Here is a 16,618-nt window from a genome sequence, read left to right as displayed (position 1 = left end):
TAATCTTGGAGGTGGTATAAAATGTCCAGTGGGTATCAAGCATTTATCCATAGAGAAAGATTTGGCAAGCCAAATCTTTGAACCAGCAACCTTTTATTAGTTTTATGAATTCACAATGCTAGTGTTTCCAGTTGTGTTTTTAGAAGTTTAGATTTTTTTTCCCCTTTCTGGTACTATTTTAAAAGTAATATATATTCATATATCCTCTTTAATATAACACCTAGTTTGTTCCAATCTGAAGATATTGGGGAATTACTACTAACATCCATAATTTATTATGGCTCTTTGTTTTAGTGTCATTGGAACATGTTGGTTTCCTTTTAAAATATTGGGTTGGCCAAAAAGTTAGTTTGGGTTTTCTGTAAGGAAAAACCCGAAATAACTTTTTGGCCAACCCAATAGTTATAATATTGTAAGGAGACTTAGTTATTGTACTGTTATGTAGGCAGAAAGATGTGAAATGTAATCATGGACAAAATCTCAGTGTTCCTTTAATTGTATTGGTTCATTATGATTAAATGAACCACATGTCAAGTTTTTTCGCTAGTTACATACCCAGTGCGATTTCTGGCATATTTGAAAAGCGTTTGCTGCACCAATTGTTATTTCAGTATTTAGTTCTCTTTTAACATAACTGTTAAAACTGAAAGTAAAACACTAAAAGCATTATAGTCTGTTCTAGAATCAGGCCAAGGAAGAAATTAAGTAAAACACATTATAGGCTAAAAATATATTTGCAAATTACATCTGAAATTGTTTTGTTAGAGCATCTACTGGAAATGAAATTCAGCTGTTCTTATTCTGTGGGTTTTTAAAAATGTAGTTATCTGGGGACTTCCCTGGTGGTCCAGTGGGTAAGACTCCTCACCCCCAGTGCAGCAGGCCGGGGTTCGATCCCTGGTTGGGGAACTAGATCCTGCATGCATGCTGCAACTAAGAAGCCTGCATGCCGAAACTAAGATCCGGCTCAGCTAAAATAAATAAAATAAATTTAAAAATAAATAAAAAAAAAAAAATGTAAATATCTCAAAGTAGATGTCCATACAAAGTAAGTTTCTAATGTTTTCCAGTTTTTAACCCAGTTTTCCTTTAGAACCATATAAGCCTTTCCTATATATTCTGAAAACTCAAGATAGTAATACCTGGAAATGTAATTGAAATATGAAATAAATGAAAAAGTAATGTAACTGTAAAGTAAATGAGAAAGAAAATACAGATAAGTCTAACACTGAAATAATTAAATTTAAGAATAAAATTAGGGTGTGACTTGTTAATATTACACCACCACATTGATGTGTAATTGAGCCTTTGAGGGCAGGAACTATATTATATATTTGTGTTTAGCGCACATATTAAAGGACTCTTTGTTTAGTTTTTTTTTTTAAGACTCATTAGGAGCATATGTTTCTAGTTCTGGTAAAATCTGTTTTGTTTTGTTTTTTCTTAAAGTTATTTAGTTAAAGAAAAATAAAAAGAGGAGTCTGGAGTCATGCAGCCTGATTTTTTTTTTTTTTTTTTAATCCCAGCCCTACTGCTTAGTAGTTTTGTGATGTTGGAAGTAACTTGACTTCTCTGTGCCTCAGTTTTTCTGGTTATAAAATTATTAATAGTCCATTTCATAAGTATTGTTGTTGGGATTAAGTGAGATAATTAATCCACGGAAAATGCTTTGAAGAGTTTTGGCACACAGTAAGTATTCAATAAATGTTAGTTGCTGCTAGTCTTTTTATTTGGGAACACCACTATTGCATTGTCTATGATGAATTTATTTTGCTTTTTAAAACAGGCATGCATATCCAGGTTCTAATACGACAGGTTTGGGTGCTTAACATATACACTTAAAATTAGTTTCGAATAAAAATCTTAAGAATTTTTACTTTCAGCTACTATAACTTTAATTCCTGTATAAAAAAAGAGAGAGAAGCCATTCATTCAATAAGTCATTTTTTCCTAATAAACTTTATTGATACCTGTTCTTTATAAGGCATTGTACTAGGTGCTAGGAATGTAAAATGGAGCAAACTTGGGTGTGTCCTTCAGTTGTTCAGAGGCTAGTAGAGAAAGGTACCACTGAGTGTAAATCAGTGTTGTAAATAACCCCTTTTGTGCCAGCTCATTAATACATGATACATTTTTATTTTGTCTTCTGGAAGGTATATAAGCCAAATTTGTGGGTGGATTGGCCCTTTATTTTTAGCATCTTGTCTGTTTACCACAACTCAGTGGTATCTGTAATCATTCCTGTTTTGCAAATATGGAAATTTGCAAATTGAGGCTCAAAGAGGTAGTTTCCTCATACAGCTACAAAACTCAGTCCAAAATCCTACTTAATTTAAAAACTCATTCATTTTACTGTTCTACCTCCTGTATGTTTGTCGTAGGTGCAAGACCTCTCTTTGAAGACTTAACCCATTAAATTGTATTTGAGGTTTATGTGTCTGTTTCCCTGTTAGATTGGGAGATTTTTTTAGAGCAGGGACTAGTCTTAAGTATTTCTGGGCCCCCCCCCAGCAACTAGTAGAGTACTTGTCACATATTAGTTACCTAATAAAAGTTGAGTAGTGAATGAATATGTAGAATGTTAGAAGTAAAAGGAATTTTAGAGCTCATGTAAATATTAGACACTAAATTTCTAAAATAGAATTTTTGATTGTTTACATAGGGCTTCAGCTTTTGATTTTGCCTATTTAGGGTATTTAAAACACAACTACTACTGTCTATCACATCATCTCATAAAAGATGCCATTTTAACACCAAAAAAGTAGGAAAGGCAATCTCATAGTAAGCACAGTTTGGTAACTTTAAACCCATCTTTTTGGTCATGGCTGGTACCTGTTCAAGAATTAGATTTCAGGAACTATTATCTAATGCAGTCCTCTCCTTTTAGAGATGATGTATCTGAATCTAGAGAAGTATCCAAGTTCTTACAGCAAGGGAGAATGACCACTGAGTTTAGAACCCAGGTCTTCTGACTCTCAGCCCCAAATTTTGATCCTGTCCCCTCAGTCTTCATCACATGCTGAGATTAAGGCACAATTTGTGCCTTCACTAAGATCATATAGCTGTTAAGAAGTAGAGTTGGACTGAATCCATGTTACCCAAATCCATTTTAGCGAAACCTGTGCATTCACTTCCATGTAATTTTAACCTACTCTAACAGCTCCCGTTCAGTTTTAGAGATGGAATTATAAGTGATTTTAAAAAGATGTCTATATTTAGCGTTTTCTTTCCTTGAAAATTTCAGATTTGGGGCTTAAACAACTTCCAGGGAAGAAGGCCAGTGCAGCTGCTGTTGCAACCCAAGATTTTGATCCACATCCATAGATTGGAATATTGGTGGGCCAGCCATCCTCAGACACCTCACTGAGGACAGGTAAGTGAAAGAGATAAGAAGGATAAGAAAAGTAGAATGAGTGCTAATACGATTCCTTCCTATTTCTTGTTAGATGCAAACAGTTGACTGCCTTTAAGAATTTAACCCTTTATCCTATTAAAAACAAAGCATTTGGAATTCTAGGTGGGTGGGCAAAACATTTTCTTGATTGTAAAATATGTGTCAAAATGTTATCAGTGGTGAAACTTGGGGTAATTAAAATGTTTTTCTTTTTGTATGTTTTTCCAAATTGTATTTATGAACTTGCGTTAGTTACCAATTGTTGCATAACAAAACACTGGAACTTAGTGGTTTGAAACACATCAGTCATTTATTTTGCTCATGAATCCACAATTTGGGCAAGGCTCGCTTGGTGGGGACAGCTTGTCTCTGTTAAGAAGTGGTGTGAGGTGGGGTTGCTGGAGGGAGGGTGGTGGCTCAATGGCTGGGAGCTAGAATCATTTTTCTTTTAACATCTTAATTGGAGTATAATTGCTTTACATTGTTGTATTAGTTTCTGCTATATAACAAAGTGAATCAGCTATACGTATACTTATATCACCATATCCCCTCTCTCTTGCGTCTCCCTCCCACCCTTGAATCATTTGAAGGCTTGCTCACTCATGTGTCTGGTGGTTAATGCTCTCTGTAGGCCAGAACACTTGCAGATGACCTCTCTTTTTGGCTGCTTGGCTTCCTCACAGCATGGTGGGTTCCAAGCGAGAGTATCCCAAAAGAGCAAGGCGAAGTCACATGGCATATTTGACTTAGCTTTGGAAGTCACCTAGTGTTACTCTGCTCTTTTTTGGTTGAGGTAGTCATAAAGGTCCACCCAGGTTCAGAGGAGGGGCTGGACATAGACCCCACCACTTGAAGGGAAGAGTATCAACATCAATTTATAAGAGCATATGGGATGGAATCTGCCATTGTAGCCATTTTTGGATGATATAATCTGCCACAATTTGTATTACTTTTAAGATAAAGAATATAAACATGGGTATAATAAATGAAAAACTGGGATATTTGCAGGAAATTATGGTGTATGAGTCCAATAAGAATTTTTTGTGCTCTTCTTGTCTACTAGAATATGATATTGAAAATAAGATGCCCAAACAGGAAGAAGTGAAATAGATTTTGAATTTTCTTGCATATCAACAAAGCAGCATACTGCTGTAATCAAAAGTAGAGACAAAAATTTATACACAAGATGCAAAATAAGATTTGTAGTTCGGGTTTGTTGTTTTTTAGAAAATGCTAGTTATTTTTGTTCAAAGTTTACTTGGGTTTTTTTTTTCCTTGTTTATTTTAATAATTTGAGAATTATTTGGGAAAGTGATTTCCAATACAGTATTTAGATTTGAGAAATTAGTGCCAGTGTTATCATCATATGTATCAAGTTTGTCTCTCTGCTTCTTTTAAGAAAAACTATGTAATCTTTTTCAGGATTTTTTTTACCTGCTAAACTTCCGCTAAATAGGAAAACATTTTTTCAGTGTGACAGTAAAACTTGGAAAGTTATAGAATATTTGGTTGTCTTATTGATCACACTTACCAATTATATAAATTGTTGCATTTATATAATTATATAAAATTATATAGATCTGTGGCAATTTTGAATATAGCTAATACTCAATTTCTGGATGTAACGGGATGTTTTTAGATAATCTTCTGAGCGTTACATGAGGGTGTTGATCCATTCACTATAGCTGGGAAATAAGTTCTAGGGAGCAAGCGTCTCGTTATCTCTTAGACCCAGAACATTTTCTTGCTGTCTAGATGCTTTCCCATTTCTAGTTGATTTATGTTATAATGAGCCTAATTCAGTTGAGTTGGTTCACTACTATTTCCCCACTACTCACAGGTAGATAGATACTTTACAATGGAAAGTGACTGAACCAGCTATTGTGACAATAGAGGTAATCGTTTTTCTCTCAACTGTGAATAATAAGAATTGACTGAATTTGTGAAATAATATATTTTAGTTCAAAAGGTACAATAATTGGGAAAGCTGTTTTTGTTGGCATTTAAAAACAAGATGAGATGGTTTCCAGGAGAATTAGATTGGGAATAATGATTACAGATATTATAAAATAGTGTATCTTATACAACAACAAAATATATGCATATATGTACGAACATATATAAAGTCTTTAAGCAACTAACTTGCTGCCTTTTTTGTTTTAAGCATTTTTTTAGCCCACTTTTGCGTTTAAGTAGTCTGAATAGGTGAATTGCTGATAACATCTTCAGGTTTACTGAATACTTTGCCTTGCCTCCTTTCCACAAGGCCAATGCCTGAGGGGATAAAAATCCCTTAAGTAAGTGAGATACTGCTTTCTGACTGAAGCTAAAACAAAAGACAATGGAAACTCCTAAAACACCATATAGAAATTGCAAATATGGTGGTGTTTAGTCTGTGGTACTTTATTCAATTCATGGAAGGAGGTAAATGATGAGGTTCTCTTGTAAATATGAATGGCTGTGTAAATATTCTTTTAAAACGCAAAAAGAATTTTGAATAATTGTGGAAGGCAGACATATTTCTTTGGGGTCGGTGGTTCTCCTACTTACCATTATCTTTTGGTGAGATTCTTACTTCTAACAAATGGCGTTCAGTTCATGCTTATTCAGGTTTTTGGCAAAACAGAAGTTGTGTGACTTTCTTCTTGTGTGTGCCCCATTATTAAAAGGTATGGTACCTTTTATATATGAAATGTTTAACAAAAGTATTTAAAATCTGTGGCAAGGAATTGATTGGCCTAGCATAAAATTGACCATATTGGGGACTTCCCTGGTGGTCCAGTAGTTAAGAATCCACCTTCCAATGCAGGGGACGTGGGTTCGAGCCCTGGGTGGGGAACTAAGATCCCGCATGCCATGGGGCAACTAAGCCCGCGTGCTCTAGAGCCCATGTGCCGCAAAAGAAAGATCCCACATGCCGCAACTAAACACCTGATGTAGCCAAATAAATAAATAAAGTATTTAAAAAAAATTTGACCATATTAATCTCTTTTTTTGGCTGCACTGCGCGACTGTGGGATCTTCGTTGCCTGACCAGGGCTCAAGTCTGTGCCCCCTGAATTGGAAGCATGGAGTCTTAACCACTGGATTGCTAGGGAAGTCCCCATATTAATAATTTCTTTTTGTAAATTTATTTTTTATTTTATATTTACTTTTGGTTGCATTAGTTCTTTGTTGCTGCACGTGGGCTTTCTCTAGTTGCAGTGAGTAGGGGCGACTCTTCATTGCAGTGTGCGGTCTTCTCATTGCAGTGGCTTCTCTTGTTGTGGAGCACGGGCTGTAGGTGCGTGGGCTTACGTAGTTGTGGCACACAGGCTCAGTAGTTGTGGCCCACGGGCTTAGTTGCTCCGCGGCATGTGGGATCTTCCCGGATCAGGGCTCGAACCCATGTCTCCTTCATTGGCAGGTGGATTCTTAACCACTGTGCCACCAGGGAAGTCCCCATCTTACTCATTTTTAAGTGTACAGTTCAGTAGTATTAAGTATGTTCACATTGTTGTGCAACCAATCTCCAGAACTCTAAACCTTGCAAAACTGAAGTTCTACCCAATAAACAACTCCCTATTCCCTCCCTCCCTCTAGCCCCTGGCAACTAACATTCAACTTTCTGTGTATGAATTTGACCACTCTAGGTACTTCATGTAAGTGGAATCATACACTATTTATCTTTTTGTGACTGGCTTATTTCACTTAGCATGATGTCCTCAAGGATCATACATGCTGTAGCATGTATCAGAATTTCCTTCATTTTTAAGGCTGAATAATATTCCATTGTATATACCACATTTTGTTTATCCATTTATCCTTTGATGGACACTTGGGTTGCTTCCGCCTTTTGGCTACTGTGAATAATGCTGCTATGAATACTGGTGTACAAATACCTCTTTGAGCCCCTGCTTTCAGTTCTTTTGGGTGTATACCCAAAAGTGGAATTATGGTAATTATGTTTAAATTTTGAGGAACTGCCATACCATTTCCATAGTGGCTGCACCATTTTACATTCTCACCAACAATGCACAAGAGTTCCAGTTTCTCCATATCCTCACCAACACTTGTTATTTTCTGTTTGTTTTTCAGTAATAGCCTTTCTATGCAAAAAGCATGGACTTTTGATCAGATATACTGGAGTGAGTGCTGGTGGGGAGCCCACCTCTTCATACCCATGTGACCTGGAGCACATTTGTTAACCTCATCTGTTAGAAGGGTACAGTTGTCCTTCTATCATTCAGTATTAAATGTTAGGATGGCCTGGCACAGTCTAGACATTCAGTAAATGTTGCTTGCCTCCTTGGCCCCATCACTCCTGGAAGTGTGCATTGATTCCTTCTGTGTCGTCTTATCTCCCCTGAGCAGCCAGCTCCAGTTGGAATTAAAGCTTGGAAAAAAAAAAAAATAATAATAATAGCCTTTCTAACGGGTGCTAGGTGGTATCTCATTGTGCTTTTGATTCGTATTTTTCTAATGATTAGTGATGTTGAGCCATCTGAGCATCTTTTCCTGTGCTCGTGGGCCATTATACAAATATAAATATAGTTTCTGTGGAGAATATCTATTCAAGTCCTTTGCCTGTTTTCTAATCACGTTGTTTGGTTTTCTTTGTTGTTGCATTGTTGGAGCTCTGGATATTAACTGCTTATCAGATATAAGATTTGTAGACAATTTTTCCTATAGGTTGCCTTTTGACTCTGTCAATTGTGCCCTTTGATGAGCAGAAGTTTTTAATTTTGATGTAGTCTAATTTATCTATTTTTACTTTTGTTGCCTTTGATTTTGGTGTCATATACAAGGACTCATTCCCAAGTCCAATGTCATGAAGCTTTGCGCCAATGTTTTCCTCTAAGAGTTTTATAGTTTTAGGTCTTATATTTAAGTCTTTGATCCATTTCAAGTTAATGTTTGTATAGGGTATAAGGTTGAGTTAATTTTTTTTATATGGCGTGAGGTAAGGGCTCAGCATCATTCTTTTGCATATGGTTATCCAGTTGACCAAGCACCATTTGTTGAAGAGACTGTTCTTTCCCTCATTGAATGGTCTTGGCATCCTTGTTGAAAATCAATTGGCCATAGATATATGGATTTATTTCTGGACTCTCAGTTCTTTTCCACTGATCTATATGTCTATCCTTATGTCAGTACCATACTGTTTGATTACTGCAGCTTTGTAGTTAAGTTTTGAAATGAGGAAGTGTGAGTCTTCTAACTTTGTTCTTTTTTATATATTTTTTTTGCTGTACGCGGGCCTCTCACTGCTGTGGCCTCTCCTGTTGCGGAGCACAGGCTCCAGACACGCAGGCTCAGCAGCCATGGCTCACAGGCCCAGCCGCTCCGCGGCACGTGGAATCCTCCCGACAAGGGCACAAACCCGCGTCCCCTGCATTGGCAGGCGGACTCTCAACCACTGTGCCACAAGGGAAGCCCCTAACTTTGTTCTTCTTTTTCCAGATAGTTTTGGCTGTTTGGGACCCCTTGAGATTCCATATGAATTTCAAGGTTGGCTTTTCTATTTCTGAAAAACAGGCTGTTGGAATTTTGGGAGGGATTGCATTGAATTTGTAGATTGCTTTGGGTAGTATTGCCATTTTTAAAAAAAATTATTTATTTATTTGGTTGCACCAGGTCTTAGTTGCGACAGGCGGGCTCCTTAGTTGCAGCATGTGGGCTCCTTAGTTGTGGCATGTGAACTCTTAGTTGTGGCATGCACGTGGGATCTAGTTCCCTGACCAGGGATAGAACCTGGGCCCTGTGCGTTGGGAGCTTAGAGTCTTATCCACTGCGCCACCAAGGAAGTCCCAGTATTGCCATTTTAACAATATTAAGTTCTTCAGTTCATGAGCATGGAATGTCTTTCCATTTATTTAGGTCTTTAATTTCTCTCAACAGTTCTTTGTAGTTTTTTTCAGTACAGAAGTCTTAGTTAAACTTATTTCTAGGTATTTTATTCTTTTGGATGCTATTATAAATGGCATTGTTTTCTTAATTGCCTTTTTGGATATTTTACTGCTAGTATAGTTGACCCTTGAACAACATGGGTTTGACTGAATCACTTTGATGTATACCTGAAGCGTAAGTTAACTATACTTCAATTAAAAACAAAAACAAGAACATGGGTTTGAACTGCAAGGGTCTATTTATACATGGATTGTTTTCAATAAATGCATATAATACTGTGAGACCCAATATTGGTTGAATCCATAGATGTGGAACCTCGGACTGGGAGGAACGGATATGTAGGGCAGATTATAAAGTTTTACATGGATTTTCGATGGCATGGAGGGTAGTGCCCTTAACCTCTGTGTTGTTCAAGGGTCAACCTTATACAGAAACTCAACTGATTTTGTATATTGATATTGTACCCTGAAAATTTTGCTAATTTCATTTATTAGCTCTAATGCGTGTGTGTGTGTGTGTGTGTGTGTATTCTTTGGGGTTTTCTACATGTAGAATCAAGATATCTGAGAATAGAGATAGTTTTACTGCTTTATAATTTGGATTCCTTCTATTTCTTTTTCTTGCTTAATTCTCTAGCTAGCATGTCTAGTACAGTATTGAATAGGACATTATTTTTGTTTTAAATAAATTTATTTATTTTTGGCTGTGTTGGGTCTTTGTTGCTGCACGCGGGCTTTCTCTAGTTGGGGTGAGCAGGGGCTACTCTTTGTTGCGGTGCACGGGCTTCTCATTGTGGTGGCTTCTCTTGTTGCGGAGTGCAGGCTCTAGGCACGCAGGCATCAGTAGTTTTGGCACATGGGCTCAGTAGTTGTGGCTTGCGGGCTCTAGAGCACAGGCTCAGTAGTTGTGGCACATGGGCTTAGTTGCTCCACGGCATGTGGGATCTTCCCAGACCAGGGCTTGAACCCTTGTCCCCTGAATTGGCAGGCAGACTCCCAACCACTGCGCCACCAGGAAAGCCCCCAGGACATTCTTTTTTTTTTTTTTTCATAATAACTTTTTTTAGCATCTTTATTGCAGTATAATTGCTTTACAATGGTGTGTTAGTTTCTGCTGTATAACAAAGTGAATCAGCTATACATATACATATACATATATCTGCATTTCTCCTCCCTCTTGAGTCTCCCTCTTACCTTCCCTATACCAGCCCTCTAGGCGGACACAAAGCACCAAGCTTATCTCCCTGTGCTATGCGGCTGCTTCCCACTAGCTGTTTTACATTTGGTAGTGTATATATGTCCATGTCACTTTCACTTCATCCCAGCTTACCATTCCCTCTCCCCATGTCCTCAAGTCCATTATCTACATCTGCATCTTTATTCCTGTCTTCCCCCTAGGTTCTTCAGAGTCATTTTTTTTCTTTTAGATTCCATATATATGTGTTAGCATACGGTATTTGTTTTTCTCTTTCTGACTTACCTTACTCTGTATGACAGACTCTAGGTCCATCCACCCCACTACAAATAACTCAATTTTGTTTCTTTTTATGGCTGAGTAATATTCCATTGTATATATGTGCCACATCTTCTGTATCCATTCATCTGTTGATGGACACTTAGGTTGCTTCCATGTCCTGGCTACTGTAAACAGTGCTGCAGTGAACACTGTGGAACATGACTCTCTTTGAATTACGGTTTTCTCAGGGTATATGCCCAGTAGTGGGATTGCTGGGTCATATGGTAGTTCTATTTTTAGTTTTTTAAGGAACCTCCATACTTTCTCCAAAGTGGCTGTATCAATTTACATTCCCACCAACAGTGCAAGAGGGTTCCCTTTTCTCCACACCCTCTCCAGCATTTATTGTTTGTAGATTTTTTGATGATGGCCATTCTGACTGGTGTGAGGTGGTGCCTCATTGTAGTTTTGATTTGCATTTCTCTGATGATTAGTGATGTTGAGCATCCTTTCATGTGTTTGTTGGCAATCTGTATATCTTATTTGGAGAAATGTCTGTTTAGATCTTCTGCCCATTTTTGGATTGGGTTGTTTGCTTTTTGATATTGAGCTGCATGAGCTGCTTGTATATTTTGGAGATTAATCCTTTGTCAGTTGCTTTGTTTGCAAATATTTTCTCCCATTCTGAGGGTTGTCTTTTTGTCTTGTTTATGGTTTCCTTTGCTGTGCAGAAGCTTACAGGTTTCATTAGGTCCCATTTGTTTACTTTTGTTTTTACTTCCTTTTCTCTAGGATCTTGCTGTAATTTATGTCATAGCGTGTTCTGCCTATGTTCTCCTCTAAGAGTTTGATAGTGTCTGGCCTTACATTTAGGTCTTTAATCCATTTTGAGTTTATTTTTGTGTATGGTGTTAGGGAGTGTGCTAATTTTATTCTTTTATGTAGCAGGACATTATTTTTTTATGCTTAACTATTTACAATGTTTAATGGAGGCTAGGCTATTTTCTACTTTTGCCAAGGAGGTCTTGCCTTTTGATGCATATGGTGATGCTTCACATTATGTGCAATACTAACTTTTCTTTTTTATCAATTCAGTAAATTAGAAGTTCTACATATTATTATTTTTTAAAGGTGGTGTTTTTTTAAAATTAATTAAATTATTTTTGGCTGTGTTGGGTCTTTGTTGCTGCGTGCAGCTTTCTTTTTAGTTGCAGCGAGTGGGGGCTACTCTTTGTTGAGGTGCGCAGGCTTCTCATTGCCATGGCTTCTCTTGTGGAGCCATGGGCTCTAGGCGCAAGGGCTTCAGTAGTTGTGGCACATGGGCTCAGTAGTTGTGGCTCGTGAGCTCTAGAGCGCGGGCTCAGTATTTGTGGCACACAGGCTTAGTTGTTCCGTGGCATGTGGGAGCTTCCTGGACCAGGGATTGAACCCGTGTCCCCTGCATTGGCAGGTGGATTCTTAACAACTGCGCCACCAGGGAAGCCCATTTCTGCATATTACAAGAGCTTAATCATTCATAATGACTGCCATTTTTATATTATATCAGTAGAGATATAAATTTGTCTTGGTTTTAACCTGATCATAATACTTAAAAAATGTTAGCTTCTGAGAGAATTTGGAAGTTTACTAACTCCAAGTTACTTTGACTGATTGAACAGTCTTGTGTCAGAGGATTGACAGTAAAAACTTCATGACATGAGCCTCTGTTTATAAGGGCACAGATTGTATGTTAATCAGTAAACATTAACATTAGAGATACTTTGCACAGATGTTTTTCTTTTATCTTCTAGCTATGGAAGAGAAAACTTATCTATTAACTCCGACTCACAGAGAACCATTTAAATTTACAGGAAAGGTGAATCCTAAGAGCCTTTTCTGACTACAGTAGAAGGAATACAGAGCTCCCTCTCCCGTTGGGATAATTTAATCTTTAGAAAAGGGAGCCTTTGAGAATTTTGATATCTTTGAATCTCTGGAGAGTCTTAAAACGATAAACATCAGGAAAGTCCAGTTCTGGCAGTGGTTAAAGGTAAATTAGAAAACTCAGTGCTCATTAAAACCAGGGTTAGAATGAGCAGCGAAGGATGAATTAAAGATTAACGGGATTTTTTTTCTTTTTTTTTTTTCCGGTACGCGGGCCTCTCACTGTTGTGGCCTCTCCCATTGCGGAGCACAGGCTCCGGACGCGCAGGCTCAGTGGCCATGGCTCACGGGCCCAGCCGCTCTGCGGCATGTGGGATCTTCCCGGACTGGGGTACGAACCCGTGTCCCCTACATCGGCAGGCAGACTCTCAACTACTGCGCCACCAGGGAAGCCCTAACGGGATATTTGGATATTTATATTTCTTCACATTATATCTCATCCTTTTGAATATGTTAATACTAGTTAATGTTTATTAAGAACTGTTTCACAGAAAAATATGATTGAATGAAAAATGTGTTATTTTCTGAGTCCATTAACTATATAAGAAAAACCTGGTTATTCATATCATAAAACTGCACCATTTTCAGCAATTGCATTTTACCCAATTCGTGACATGTTGATTAAGAAAAAGTAGAGGAGAACTTTTAGAGGCTTGAGCAGCTTGCAAATTAAGTCTGTAAAGTGATGACAGTGCCATAAGAAGGAATTTCCCAGAGCTTGGGGTACTGTATTGAAATTAACTCTTTTTGCCAGAGCAAAACTGAGATAGTATTGATTGGGTCTGGTCTTTGGAATTTTAAGATTAATAAGAATATTGTCATTTATTTTATCAGTGTAATATGGACCTGCTAAACATGGAATCTCAGGATGATTTTGTGATGTGAATAATTTAATAGTCTTACTCTGCATTTTAACTTTAAGCAAGTCTTTTTCTTTGCATTCTCACTGTCATTGTCTTGCATTTAGGTGTCATTGATGTCTTTCAACTGTCAAATAGGCCCCCAACCAGCCTTTTTACTGCCAGCTTTGTGTTCTAGTCTATTAGGAACTTGCTTTGCATAGATATCTGCATTAAAAATTTTTAATTATATTTATTTCTTATTTTTAGGTAGATTTATTGACAGTACAGGCATACCTCATTTTATTGCACTTTGCTTTGTTGTACTTCACAGATACTGCATTTTTTTACAGATTGAAGGTTTGTGGCAGCCCTGCATGGAGCAAGTCTGTTGGCGCTATTTTTCCCAACAGCATTTGCTCACCTCATGTCTCTGTGTCACATTGTGGTAATTCTCACAATATTGCAGATATTTTCATTTTCATTATATTTGTTATGGTGTTCTGTGATCAGTGATCTTTGGTGTTACTGTTGCAAAAGTTTATGACTCACTGAAGGACCAGGTGATATTTAACATTTTTTAGCAATATAGTATTGTTTTTACATGATTTGTTTTTCATTTTTTAAATGCACAGTATGATGTTAAAATACACGACACTGTTGAAAAACAAATATTTCAGAATTTTTTTTAAATGACATGAAATCCACTGATGTCCAGAATCCTTAACAAGGTAATAGATCTTCCTGAATAATTCTTTTACTCAAATAAGAAGGAAAATAAAGTTTCACGCTTTCTGGAGAGTGGTTAATGAAAGTTCATTCTGTCACCCAAGTAAGTTGACAAAGACCAAATACTAGTGATGTTTCTGGACCTAACATCTTAGAACCAGGTCTTGCAGTGGGTGCTGATTCTTTTTTTTACACTACTGGATTGGTTCCAGAGGGCCCAGTGACATGATGGGAAATCAGGAAACTCAAAGATTGGCTTCATACTTCACCAGATCATTCTCTCCACCTACACATGCTTTTTGCTCTGTCTCATGTCTGTTTCCCCAGGTGGGGTAATAGGATCCTTAAATAACTCAGGGCCCATCTCCTGCCCTTAGGAACATCACTCAGCCATCCTATCAGAGTCAGGCTGCTTTGGACAGGGCAAAACTGCATACCTATTGGAACTTAAATGTTGATGGCCATTGTCCCAACCTAAATTTTTAATCTTCTGTAGGGGAATTTGTTGCAGTTGTACCAAAGTGAGGTAAGGTTGAGTAACCCCATTTTTTTCTGAACCAGTTGCTCTGGGGTCAGGACGGACGAATGCAAATATACTGCAGTGTTAACGAAGGGCAAGGTTGTCCAGCTTGGCTATTTTGGGCAATATTTATTTTAAAAACAAGACAAAACAAAAACCCTTAATAACATTTCTTTTCATAAAGAGATTTTTGGAAAGAAAGTCCTTCCAAGAGTAATGTTGCAAAAACACTTAACGTTTTCACTTGAAATCTTTATGTTGGAAGATGATCATGGCTTGGTCCACTTTCATGTAATGGGCAGTCATAAGGTTGATGGATGCCTCCAGCTACCCACAGGCCCCACTTGCTGGGAAGGGTTCTTTCTTCTAAGGAACCTAAAATCCATGTGCATCATTAACAGAGCAGATGCTTTCATGTGAGAATAGTGATTTAGCAAAACTCCCTACCCAGAGAGTAAGGACCTCACTGAATTCTTTTATAATGTTGAAAATGTGAATGGATATGTCTGGAAATTGACAATCTCAACTGTGTAAAGGATTAAGAAAAAAATAAACATATAGTCCAAACTTCCACCCAGTACATCCTCTCAATTTATCATTGACCTTCTCGATAATCAAGGGCTCTTCAATTCCTGATTTCTTACAGTTCTTACTACAGGGAAGGGAGTGCTCGGTTCTAACACGATGGCTGGAAACTAGATTGGTTTCTCCATCTCTCTGCTTCCAAGTAACTCTCCTTGGTTCCTCTTTTCACAGTGGGAGGAAACATCATCATGTTGGTTCTTTGGTTGCATTGGTGGTGATGTTCAACATTTTTTAGCAATATAGTATTTTTAAATTAAGGTATGTACATTGTTTTCTTAGACATAATGCTATTGTACACTCTAAATATTTAGACTACAGTATAGTGAAAAAATAACTTTTTTCCAGTTTTATTGAGACATAATTTACATACAGCACTATATAAGTTTAAGGTATACAGCATAGTGATTTGACTCATCTATAACATGAAATGATAATCACAGAAAGTTTTGTGAAACTTATCCATCATCTCATATATATATACAAAATTAAAGAAATAGGAAAAAGTTTTTCCTTGTGATGAGAACGCTTAGGATTTACTCTCTTAACAACCTTCATTTATGACACACAGCAGTGTTCATTATATTTATCATGTTGTACATTACATCCCTAGTACTTATAACTGGAAGTTTGTACCTTTTGAGTGCCTTCATGTAATTCCCCCTCCCTATACCCTCCTGCCTCTGGTAACCACAAATCTGATTCTTTTTTCCTATGAGTTTTATTTGTTTTTGATGACCTACAACACTATGTTAGTTCCTGTTATACAACATGTTGATTTGATATTTCTGTACATTTCAAAATGATCACAATGACAAGTCTAGTTACAATATGTCACCATGCAAAGTTATTGACTGTGTTCCCCACACTGTACATTTCATACCCGTGATTCATTTATTTTGCAACTGGAAGTTTAGACTTCTTAATCTCCCTCGCTTATTTCTTTCCTCCCCATCCCCTCCCCTCGGGCAACCACCTATTCTCTCTGTCTGTAACTCTGTTTCTGTTTTGTTGTTTGTTCATTTGTTCTACATATAATAAACATAACTTTTATCTGCACTAGGAAACCAAAAAATTTGTATGCCTTTATTGTGATATTTGCTTTATTGCAGTGGTCTAGAACTGAACCTGCAATATCTCCAAGGTATGTCTGTAATTTATATACCACAAAATTCACTTGTTATAAGTGTACAGATCAGTGACTTTTAGTAAACTTACAAAGTTATATGACCATCTCCAAAATTCAGTTTTAGAATATTTTCATTACCCCCCCTTCCCCCGCACCAA

The 16,618-nt window shown here is 37.3% G+C and overlaps 1 protein-coding gene across 8 annotated transcripts in view; it reads left to right on the top strand.

Moving 5' to 3' along the window:
• Window positions 1-3,260: 3,260 nt before the first annotated feature.
• The window catches only part of NUMB (NUMB endocytic adaptor protein), a 144,660-nt gene continuing 131,302 nt past the window's right edge, over window positions 3,261-16,618 (top strand). For 6 of the 8 annotated variants that reach the window (XM_089906203.1, XM_089906202.1, XM_089906200.1 and 3 more), the window contains exon 1: window positions 3,263-3,373. The gene's annotated coding sequence lies outside the window, so the exon portion shown is untranslated. Of the gene's footprint in view, window positions 3,374-16,618 lie in introns of all 8 variants that reach the window. The other 2 variants (XM_022576622.2, XM_022576621.2) reach the window with 2 other exon arrangements.

The sequence above is a fragment of the Delphinapterus leucas genome, chromosome 2, assembly GCF_059928025.1.
Source record: "Delphinapterus leucas isolate spDelLeu-1000000601 "Yukka" chromosome 2, BTC_Dleu_Yukka2, whole genome shotgun sequence".
NCBI classification, from domain to species: Eukaryota; Metazoa; Chordata; class Mammalia; order Artiodactyla; family Monodontidae; genus Delphinapterus; species Delphinapterus leucas.
The sequence above is the reverse complement of the archived record's forward strand: the minus strand, read 5'-3'. Positions and strand labels throughout refer to the sequence as shown.